Consider the following 12,016-nt stretch of genomic DNA (forward strand, 5'->3'; position numbering starts at 1 on the left):
AGCTTACCACAGGTGCTCCAGAAGTGAAGCTGCTGTGACACTCAAAGCTCACAGGTATAAACTACCGTAAAATTTGGAAGGGGAGGGGGTGCAATTCAGCACAGAAGACAAAGAGCAGTTGACGCTCTAACTGAGCAAACAGGCAATAAATAGACTCGTTGTCTTTGTCTGGGAGTTAATTTCCCTGTTTGCACATCCTAGCACTTGCATGCTGTTCCTGGTTTTGCTGAATGTGTGGTGTTCCTAGTTTGGTTTCCTAAAAACAGCCCCACACCCCACCCCAAGCGTACGAGCTCATTCTGTGTCTGCCAGACCCCTTCTCCCGGTTCACACTTCTGGACAGGCTGGCCAGCTGCAGCCAAGGAAAACAGGGCTAACCCAGAGAGACGGAATTTGTATCCAGCTGAGGGAAAGGCAGTTACAGGTGAGCTTTTCCCCACCCTGCGAAGCAGAGGCCAGTAGGGCTGTACAACCTGCCTGTGAGGGCACCCACGGCCCCAGCAGCCACCCAGCCTGCGGGAAAGGGTGCAGAGACCAATGAGGGAGTAATGCAAAGGGTGGGAGGGCGGGAGGAGCTGGGGACATGGGATGGAGCTGGAATTGCTCTGCATTCCTATGGTGATACTATAGAAAACCAGACTTAATAAGTTTTGCTATTTATAGATCAACTGGTCATAATGATGTTAAATCCTCCAGTCCTTGTCTGTCAAATTCACACTGAGCTAAGTAGGAACTAAGCATGCTCAAGGGCCTTTGAAGACTGTAAAAGTGTCTCGACATTGGCCTGGCGAGGTCTGACTTTAAATATCCCTGCCTTAAAATGACAACATATTAAAAAAAGATATCTGTCTTTCAGACACAAAATTTAATCATTATATTGCCCAACTCACAGAAGCCTTATCAGCAAAATTATGCAAAAAGTTCACAGTTACATTCTAATTTTGAGTAAAAATCAAATTTCTGAGACTATGCTGCATTTTCATTAAGCATATAACATTTTTTAATTAACCTAAACCCTAAAATGGTCCTTCTGTCTTCACAACCACGAAATTTAGGCTTCGTTAAGTACACTACTGATACAAAAATAGAGTTACTGGAATGTCACAGAAGAAGTAATGAAAACATCTGAAGGTGTGGCCTGCAGCAGAGAGAGAGAGAGGCGGGGGGAAAAAAAGGATTTTTGCATTTGTGGAATGGGGAGATATATGTGGAAAATCCTGCATGCTGGTTTTTCTATTTTCAGTTCAGTAGTAGAAGTGCTGTCTCCAGAGAAAGCTGCTTTCCTTCCTTCATTCCCTCCTTTTCTAGAAAGAGGACAATGCATGCAAGGAACACAAGGGTTTGAAGGAGAAATTGTTTTCCTTATATCTTTTTCCATCTCTCAGTTGCTCTTTATAACAGTGTTTCATTTTAAGGCAGTAGTAACAAAGCAGACATATTCAGAAAGAGCTGACCTTCTAATAAAACGAGCAAGAAACATCTAGGATAGGTAGAAATCTGAAAAGTCAATAGTGTCTTTTAATAAAGATGTATAAGGAAACAATCCCACTAGTTGTCTGCCTAGTGGTTTGGAAACCACTGGCTGCATGTTATTGTGCATTTTTATTATTTCAGCGAAGGGAAAGCCCATTTTATTTGTTATCCCATTATAGGGTTTTGTTTCTGATGTCCTTACTTTCAAAAGCAGAAAAAGCACCAAAATGACATTTTGTTTAATATCAAACAATGGTCTTATTTCTCATCAGAACAGGGAAATCAAGTCTTGCTCAACTGCACAGCTAGAAAGAACATAACAACATTTAGACTGGGCTTATGAAAGAAAATAAGAACAGCGTGAAAGCATGGAAATTTTATAGTAGGAGCAAAGGAGTTTCTCTAAGTGCCTGCCAAGCTGGGAGCACAATGTTTTATAAACCCCAGTGCCAGTTCTTAGCTCAGAAAGAGGAACCAACAGCTAGAGATGTGGTTTGGGGAAAATGAATGAGTTGCAGTTAGGTAGTGGAGTGGCACACAAGGGCCCCAGCTGATGTAGCCAGGGCACAGGTCGCTGCTTGCGGTCTCAGATCTCAGGTGGGTTCTCTGCCCTCGTGGCTGCTTTGGAGCAGCTCTTTCTCTTGGTTTGGCTCAGAAATCACATCTTGGACATGGAAGTTTAACTGAAACAGTGAGATCTTCTGAAAACTTTTGGTTCTAATCGTGTGCTCTCCACCAAAACTATGTTTTGTTTAAAAAAAATCTCAAAAAGCCATAACACAAGCACATAAACCCCTACTTAGCACCTGTCTCTTGTGGAGGAGCTGCAGATACTTCCTTCTGAAGGAGGATGGCATTTATTCCTACAAGGGGAAGGTGGAGGAGAGTCCCAGTGGAGGATGGGCTGGACTGCTGCCTGTGCTGCAGCTCCGCTCGGCCTGTGAGAGAGCAGAGGAAGGTACGTGTGTCCTTTCCACTGCCTCAACTGCTGAAACCTCTGCCTGCTTTGATCCCTGGAGCAGCTCAGGGCAGTCCCATGCGCTCTGCACATCCGCACCATGCAACAGGTCAGTTCTCCAGGTCATCCTCTGTCTGTATCTCCTGAGCATCCACAGCGCATCAATGCTTGATTTTGGCTTCTCTTTTGGACAGAACCAACGAGCTGTTCCTGAACAAGGCCCAGATGTGGCTCCAGGGATGGACAAATGGACTAGCCCATGCCAGGTGTAGTTGCCTGGGCTAACGCAGATCCTCTTCCAAGCAGACATCTGCACCCACAGGGGTCCCTGTGTGACTCCATGCTGTAGCCAAATGCACACCCTCAGTTCCATGGCACCCCTCTGCTACACTTCAGGAGCTCACAGCTAACAAAAAACATGTGAGAGATGATAATGATGCCTTAGGACTAGGTGGGTCATCACACGTGCTAGAGAAGACCCAGGACACCTGTTGTGTGGATGAGCCAGCCTGCTCCAGAGGGGTTAGTGGAGCAGCACATATTCTTATATAAACCATAATTTTATATTAATTTAAATTAATAAATTGTCTGCTACCTACATTTTGTCTTCCCCGAAGCAACACAGCATAGTTAGTAAATGTAAGTGAACACTATCGGTTACAAAAGTTACTCTAAACAAAAATAATATCCAATTCCAATAAATTTGGAAATCTGAGGCACAAGTTGCAAATGTTTGATGTCACACCTCCCAACTTTATGTGATTCTATTGAAACCTGCCAAGAAATACCTACTCAGGTAGGTTCAGCTGAGGCAAAAATCATTTTACTTGGAAGTGGAGCAGTTCTCTGAGAAGTAGGCCTACAGCTAAAAGGTTATTTCATTTATAAATATGAAGAAACTCACATCTAGCATTGCAGCATTTTGAGGGAGGTGTAAACATTAATATACACATCCCCATGCCTGCTCTGCTCACACGGGCATTTGCAGTGCAAGTGGTTAAAAAAAAACCTAAACAAATAAAAATGGAGCCTTCCCGCAGGAAGAGACAGGCAGGCAGAGAAAGAACCACCTCATGGCACAGTCTGCCACCGAGAACATCACATCACCAAGCAACACAAATGAAATACTGTGCTATTACACCCAGCTTGTACAGAAGTGTCCTGCTGGTAGCAGGTGAACGGGAAGGTCATATTTCACAGTCAGATTTCAACAAGGGCTTCATGCTTTGGAGATGAGACACTATGCAAGAGAAACAGACTATTTTTAAAAGTCAAGACAAACGACTGAAGAAAACCTTCTAAAAAGAAACTGTCAGCACAGTTGTGTTTATGAGTCTATTCAACCACCAAGTAGCTGGCGCATGGATTTTGAGTGCAAGCAATGATTTAACATTGTGACCCAAGCAACAAATCAGAACACCCCAAAAACAATGTAGTCAGAGCGTCCTGTTATCCGATGGTGCATTTTTATATGGTGGGAATTATTTTAATTGCCATATAATAATCTGAGGAGCTGCAAAAGTCTGAATACATCCCACTTCAGTACCAGCCCAGTCAACATTGGTCGTGTTTTTGCCTTGTGTCCCTCTCATCAAGGCAAAATTACTGTCTGTCTACCAGACCTGTCTGGTGATGGACCTGAGCATGGAACCACCATGCACCTGCCCTTTGGACAGCGTGGCCTGTGAGCTGGCCTGCAGCTCTCCTGCCCTTTGCTGGGCATTCTTCTTGCTTTTAGGCCTAGGGAAGGGGTCACATCCTCCTGGTATTTGTGTCTGTTCTTTTTCACATGAGCAGCCAAAGGAATACATGAGAAATAAAGCATGCTCCTGAATCAGAAATAAATCCTGTTTGAAAGCTGACTGGAACAGGTGATCCAGACGGGTACATTTTTTCTAGTGATTTTTGTTTTTTAAACCCACCTCCAAGTCTCTTTACGAAACTCCACATTAATTTTCTAAAAAAACCCCACAAATATTTGGCCCTATCTGCCTCTTACTGACAGAGCTGACAGGAGACTTATATACACACTATAAATTAGATATATGACTAAAATCTGCTACTCCCAAATATTTTTATAAGCAAACAGGAAAATCTATTGCACATACATAAAAATACCACCAATGTAATATGCTCATTTGAGGTGTCAAAAAGCTACCCTCACAGCTAAAAATTGTTAACATTTATAAAGCTGCAAAGTTGCTTAATTAAAAAAGTAGTGGGTTTGGAGGGGGGTTAAAATTGGACTAAAGTTAGATCTGGAATGGCCAAATGCCAGTTGCTGAGCTATGTGCCACAGGTCCTCTGTTGGGAACTACCATCACCTCTAATATCAAAACTCCACCTGCAGATATTGGAGTACTGAGCATTAACTGTTTTCCACAGTCAAGGTGGTCACCCTGATTAAAGACGAGTAGCACAGGGAGGTTGCATTCATTGATTCACTTCCAAATCTGTTTGTCAAATCCCTGCAGATGCCCCTCCTTACAAAAACTTGCAGATCTTGCATACTAACAGTCTGAAGGATGCAAAACAGAGATATTTTCAAGTTTTCACTTCCCTTAAGACAGAAGTGCCTGCTGCCTTGACACAGAAACTAGACTATAAGCTAGAATATTTTTTTTTCTTTTTTTTAATTACTTGGACTTCACTCACAAAACCATAACATAAGTAATTCACACAATTATAACAATTAACACAATTATAAGAAAAGCAAAAGGGAAGACACAGATCCTATCTCCCATAGCCTGCCATGGTAGCACCACTCTATTCACCCCCCAAAAAAAGTCAAAATCTGAGTTCTTCAAAACAATCTTTTTTCTCTTTTTTTCTTTTTTTAAAATTTTTTTTTTTACATCTATAGTATAGTCAAAACCAATACCACCAGGCCTAAAATTTCAGTACCATGATAAACTAAAGTGCCAATTAATAACTTGTCAAGCAGGGCAACCACAGACTCCGGGCACAAAGTTTTGCTAGTGTGCACCAGCAAGTCTAAGATTTGACTAAGAATGATTATTATGCATGTTTTTGAGAAAATTCCTTCTTGAATTCTTTTTAGCCTAGTTCTTCAGTTTTCCATAAAACAAAACTCCAGTTACACTCCCAATGCAGCAAAGTATCTAAGCAAGTGAGATCAGTTTAAATCTCACCTACATTAAGACAATTAAGATGTGTTCAAAATGACACATGTGCTGGCTGGGGTGGAACTTACCTGCCTCTCCCAAAGTGTAGCCAGAGGTCTTGGTAACCTCCCTACCACTGCAGTTAATGCATAGAACAGCTTTCATTGTGTTTTCACATTGCCTTGAAGACACTTCAGGTAATTCAACAATTTCTTTATTGAAACTTCCTTGTTTAAATGCAAATGAAGAGCAGAAGTGAGCTTACAGTGTTGAATGAACATAAATTGAAATACCTTAACCGGATTTCATTTCCATGCCTTCCCTCTGTTCTTCTGCAGGGCAGATGTGTCATCATGAAGTTTAAAGGAAAGCTCTCTATGCATCCTGCTTCTGTTTACAAAATGCTGCTCACTTTTCTATTTGCCATTTAAAAAACTAACTAAAAGAAACATTCTTCATCTAAAGTCCTTTATGTCTATGCAGAAAGCAGTCACTTTGAAAAGTGCTCACTTGCAGACATGTACATTACTCCAGTTAGTGAGAGTCATAGCATTTGTACTCAACATCAGCATTAACTCATCAGCCATTGACATAAAAATATTCTGTAGCAGAAAATAGCTTACTACCCAGAGCAAAAAAACACAGCACGTAGAACAACACCATGTTAAACAGCTGTGCATGCCTCTAGTTTCAGTGTAGGGGGTCTGTAATTATGGCGGTAGTACAGAATCACAATGATGGTTTTTACCCTGGCTGATCAGAAATAAATTCTTCTATTCAGCCTCACAGCGTAGTACAAAATGGACCAGGAGGGTCTTCATTGAATTTAGTCCAGGGTGAAAGCCCACTAGGGCTTTGCAGAAGAGGACCATATCCTGTCAGATTTACTGGCTGTTCCCTTATCTCCAGATTGTGAAAAGGATGGACTGTGTTGCCTGTAAGGCCTCTGGAAATCCTTTCCCCTTGGATGTGGTACAGCTAGTATTTTGGTGTGCAGAGGATATCACAGGACACCAGAAGCGGAAAGATGAAGAAAAGGGATAAATTAATAATATGGTGCTGTTTAGGCCCTTTTTATTGCTCCTCAGCACTGTTGTCCAGGATTTCCACCCAGACGACCCTGTTTTGCTACTTACAGTATTGCACAGTTTCAAACAGTGTCCCTGTTGCTAAGGGATTCTCACCTGACTGCTGATGCAGAGCTAAGTTTTGTGCTTTAAGACTGATTGGCAATAAGTTTTAAGTAAAAATGAAGTAGTGGTAATACGTCCAGTAACTTCCACTCTACCTCATTGTCACCATCATTCCAATGGTACCCACTACCAAGCCAAACGAGCTTTCCGTGCAGTAATCCCAGGCACCCTTTGTACATGTTCATGCAGATGTGGTGACTGAAGAGACTTGGAGAGGTCTATAGGCACATCCTATACATTTTTAGGACTGTATCATGAGTTTTTTCTCCTGGAACTCCCTTCAGATCCATCCTTGCCATTATGTCTATTAAATGGCCCAGGCAGGCATAGCCCTATCAGATATAGCATTTACTCACAATCATTGCCTGATGAAGCCCCTTTGGTATACAGTACATAATGGCAACGTAGTTCCTAAGGATAATGTTAGCAGGAATAAACACAATACCAGATAGAAAAGGGGTTGCAGAATCAAGACTTTAGCTGTCAATCCCAGCAACTGACACCAACAGACTGAGTAATCCCATTAAATTCAACCTGTAGCTGCCTTTAATTTTCTATTGTTAAGTTCTTAGTTTCATTTTTATTTATAAAGTAGTCTGCCCACACAAAGTTAACTACAGGTGTGGTTTGGGCATCTCTGAGAGCTGTTCAAGTGGAAGAGCTTCATGATAGTGTCTGCACTGAGTATTGCTTGAAGAAGCATTAACAAAAGTAGCATAAACCAGGTTAGACAAAGCTGCTTCTGTGCATTGCAGGATGTTTAAATAGCAATTTTCCTTTCAAAGCATCCCAAGCTTTTCAGGTGAAAGCATTCAGTTCAGTGAAGCTTAGTATGATCCCAGCTGACTGTTTGTCTAGGGGCTGCTGCTGGGGCTGCTTTCCATTGCAACTACAAAAACCGCCCAGAGAAAAGAAGATCCAAGCAAGATGTGCATTTTTTTCTGGAGACCACTAAAAAATATATCACTGCTATAGTGCCACAGCATTTGTCTGATAATGTCTTTGCAGGCGGGAGGAAGGACTGGAATAATGACTGTTCTCTGCAGCTCTTCAGAAAAGATGAAAAGCCAGTACAGGTTGCATGTCTATAAAACATTAGTTCCTTCACTCAACAACCAAAAGGTTTTGGTTTGAACACTGTGCTTTGGTTTTTAAGCTGAACACTTATTAGACACAAGAGAGGCAATCAGATGACCTCTCAAACTTGATTCCTTCCAAATACAAAGGTTAAACAGCACTGCAGCTTTTGCTCAGTGTCTTTTGGTTTTCCCTCTCATAGACTGGGAGATGCAGGTAAGAAGACTGGTAAATCCACATTAATCAGGACACTGTATATGAGAAGTAAGCCTTCATTTAGTCAGCCATTTTAAAAATCATTTCTGCTAAAATTATTGGTTACTATCTCTACTTTTGCCCTCTAGTGTGTAAGCAAATACTGTTTCATATTGACAACTGTTGATAAATATTGTAAATAAAGAGAAACATTGTGACCCACCACTCTGATCTGTGCAACATCTGACTTCTGATGAGAAATAATGTTCTGAAAGTTATTACTGAAAGCAACAAATTGCAGGAAGAAGTATTTTAATTGAAAGTACATGCTGCAAAGAAGAAAAAACTGAATCAAGATCTAAGCATTAATTTCTCATCGATGTGACTGGGAACTGCATATACATGCATCCAGCACAAAATAATTTTGGTAATTAAAATAATTAAAGTTACTTCATTTTGCAGAAATTATATTTCGAGTTCAGCTGCAATTCATGAGTTAACGCTTTGCATTATTTTAGCAAAATTGAAAAGCTGAGGTTTCAGTACTTATGCTCAGCTGGAAATATGCCAGGGTAAGTTTGCTTATCTCTAATCATCATCCTTTAAGGTTTGCATTTTACCTGATCATTTCATTCACCGCAACAGAAAGAGCAAAAACAGCTTATTGTCACAAAAATATGCTTCTGCAGCTCTCTCTGAAAAGCATTCCCTCAGAAGGCTTTTCCTCCTATAAAAGGCAAAAATCCCCCAGTAAAATTCACATTTCTGCCTTAAGGAAATACACTAATTAAATGCTGCTGGTTTAAATTGCTCCTGAAGTAACGTGAAGGAGCTATTCCGGTCATGCGTGTGTTGTACAAGTGGACAGCTATAGAAAAGATTTTCCAATGTTCAGAGAAAAAGCAAGGAGTTGCATCTTCACAGAAAGAACAAGAATCCTGCCAGAAACTGCAGATCCACCTGGTCTTCTGTCTCAAGCCTAAAGCATCCACAATGGCCATACCTAGGTGCCATGTGGCTGCTGTGTCAGGGGAAAAAGATAACAACTATGAAGATCTCCACTCGAGGCATGTTCTTAAACAAAAAGGTCCAGCACAGCAAACCCCGAGTAGCCCATCTGATCCAGTTGATTTGTTGTCAGCAACTTTGTAATGGGGAATCAAGGAAACTGATTGCAACATCTCACTCGTGATGTGATGGCTGCTACCCAAACAAGTACAATGAACAAGTGAAAGCTGCTGGAACGAGCACTCTGGTGCAGGAGGTGGCAGAGGCACTGCCTGGACACTCCTTGTGGCACCTGCCTGGTGACAGCCAGTTCTGCCATGTCTCTGCTAATGTTTTGTAATTCTGGTTGCATGGGCTTTTTCGTCTGGCAGAGTTTCCTTTTTATCGCCATCTGAATGATCAGCATCTGCATGGACCGAGTATCACTCCTTTCCAAAGTATCCAAAGAGATTATTTGCATTTTAGTATATCCCTTTACTATAGGCATTTCTGGTTCAAATATAAATCTTTATTCTTTCCCATGAAGGGAAATTCAGAAAAGGGTCACTGTGAGAGTTCTGTTGCATCTACGATGTTTTATTTTGCACAGGTCTGACAGTAACGCCTGTGTCACAGGAACTGGCTTTAGGGGTGACAATAAATTTCTTTTTAACTAGTGACTCTGTAACCAGCCCAGGCTAAGCATTATTCTTGATCTTTTCTACCTGGTATATCCCAAAAAAGATTTTGCAGACCAGGCTGTCCTTGTGACCTCTGTGCAGTCACGCTCCTTTCAGAGTATGTACACAGGTTTAACCAACTGAAACTTGGTAAACAGCTGTGCTGAAAATGCAGCACATGAAATAAAATCTCCCCCCTTCATTTTAGCGCATAATAATATGTTATTATTTACTGAAAGAATTCAAGTTGCTCATCATTTACAGATAGTTATGACTACCTTGTCATGAAACCTGTCTATCTGATAACATTTTTCCTTAAATCAGAGATGGAAAGTGGTTGAAGTTGCTCTGAAAGAAGTCCTCTGCAGTGATAACAGGACTTGAAGACTGAATAAATTTTGCCAATAGGCCTATTCCTTCCATTTAAGCCACATAATCTTCCTTATAGTCACCAGTTAGAACCCTAGCTTTGTATGAAAATAGATAAGATAACGTTGTCATCACTGTCCTTTGTTTTAGATATTTATTTTTTTTTTCAATTCAGTCTCTGTGAACTCTGAGATAAGATTTGAACTCTTTCTTTAGTTACTGCAAAGGAAACTTCTACATCAGTCCAATTCAGTGTCAAATAAGAGAACCACCACTCCTGGGAGGAGAGGTCAAGAATCACACATCAGCTACCACACACAAGAAAATCACATGCTTTAATCATCATCATGCTTTATGTCTACAAATTCACCAACAGACTGAAACTACAGTGCAGCCTTTACCAAAATTTTTCTTGAATCATATTTCAATCCTTTAAAGCAGATGCTTGTGGGAATCTAGTTGCTTTGTTCTCTGGTAATTACTGTCCTGCACTTTGCTCTCAGAGTTTTAGTACTGCTAAGAACTGAAGCCACACTTATACTACTTTCAATAAAGCAAATGCATTACCACACTTCAGTACTGCCTAACACCATCGACCATTTATGAAGCATAAATAGCATGTCATGTGCAATACCAGTTGGCAAACACATCAAGAAAATGTGTCACATCAGGGAAGACAGAAGCAAGCAGCAAGCACAGCTAGGGCCCGACACTAATAAAATGGAAGCAACAAATAAATGAAAAAAATGGAAGCAACAAATAAATGAAAAAAATCTCTTTCTTGAATTTTTTCTTTCACACAAAATATACTGTAAATAAATTGTGAATATTGAATATCTGCTCATCACTTCACACCAAGCTCTCTGTGTAAACTCGCTTTTCAGGAATACTTGACAGTCACCTGGGCTATAAAAGGTGATTTTGGGAGAGTTACCATGTGTACTTATATAAAGAACATCTACACCAGCAAAGCACACACAGAGGACAGTTCCTGTATGAACAAGTCAGCTTCCACCATGAGGTAGAAACTTTCAGTCACTGAGCAAACTTAAAACAATGATTCGAATCTATTGAGCTTCACCTCTTTCAGTGGCATATGCATAGTATTTTAATAGGAACTTAAATCCTGGTATTTTTTCTATGTTTATTGTTTTGGAACGTGGAAAAACTACCGAAAAAAATTAGTCATTCTGCCTATTTTTGCAAACCTTGTTCAAAAATCAGCATGTATTTTTCAACATGAGTCACTACCCACATCCCTGTTACAATAATTGGATGCAACATTTTCATTAGAAACTCTGACTCCTGTTCCTGTTCTTCAGTTAGAAGAGCAGAAGCCAGCCATCTTGAAGTTTGTTAGAAAACCATGAAGTTTTCAAATGCAACCATGCATTTTTTTAATATGAAGATATAACAAAATCAAAACAACTAGCTAATCAAACATGGGTTAATCCATCCATGTTTTAGATGATGCCACGCAGTCAACTACAGCTGATGCAAGCAAATTGCAAAATAACAACGCTAACTCCTCTTCCAACTTCTACTGAATGAACCTTTGGCAAACCTTATAACCGAGCGCCATTGCCCTTCTGTCTCTCAAAGCTGGGAAAATGGAAGTGGAAAGCAGTACCTGGGGAGAAGCCGGTGTGCTCCCACGGGTGCTGCCTGCCTCCCCGGGCAGCCCCACGGCCATGGCAACTCCGCGGGTCAATGTTCTACCGGGCTGTGGGCAGCTGCTGTCCCACCCTCCCTGCAAACACCCACCCCGCGGGGAAGGCAGAGCCAGGGCCACAGGGGCAGAGCCAGGGCTGAAAAGGTGTCACCCCTCTTCTACCCGCCCTGTCCTCCGCTGGGAAAACAAAGCACACGCACAAAAAGGAAACCTGCTAAGAGGGGATGTAGGGAAAGCATGCCATGAAGGAAAAAAAAAAAAAAATAAAGTACATAAATGGTGCTATT

The 12,016-nt window shown here is 41.1% G+C and overlaps 1 protein-coding gene across 5 annotated transcripts in view; it reads right to left on the reverse strand.

Moving 5' to 3' along the window:
- Window positions 1-12,016, reverse strand: part of RBM47 (RNA binding motif protein 47) — an 88,775-nt gene that overhangs the window by 31,767 nt on the left and 44,992 nt on the right. The window contains exon 1 of one of the 5 annotated variants that reach the window (XM_065837645.2): window positions 11,688-11,792. The exons of the other annotated variants lie outside the window; for them this stretch is intronic. The gene's annotated coding sequence lies outside the window, so the exon portion shown is untranslated. Of the gene's footprint in view, window positions 1-11,687; window positions 11,793-12,016 lie in introns of those variants that run through there. 5 annotated transcript variants of the gene reach the window in all.

The sequence above is a fragment of the Patagioenas fasciata genome, chromosome 4 (genome assembly GCF_037038585.1).
Source record: "Patagioenas fasciata isolate bPatFas1 chromosome 4, bPatFas1.hap1, whole genome shotgun sequence".
NCBI classification, from domain to species: domain Eukaryota; kingdom Metazoa; phylum Chordata; class Aves; order Columbiformes; family Columbidae; genus Patagioenas; species Patagioenas fasciata.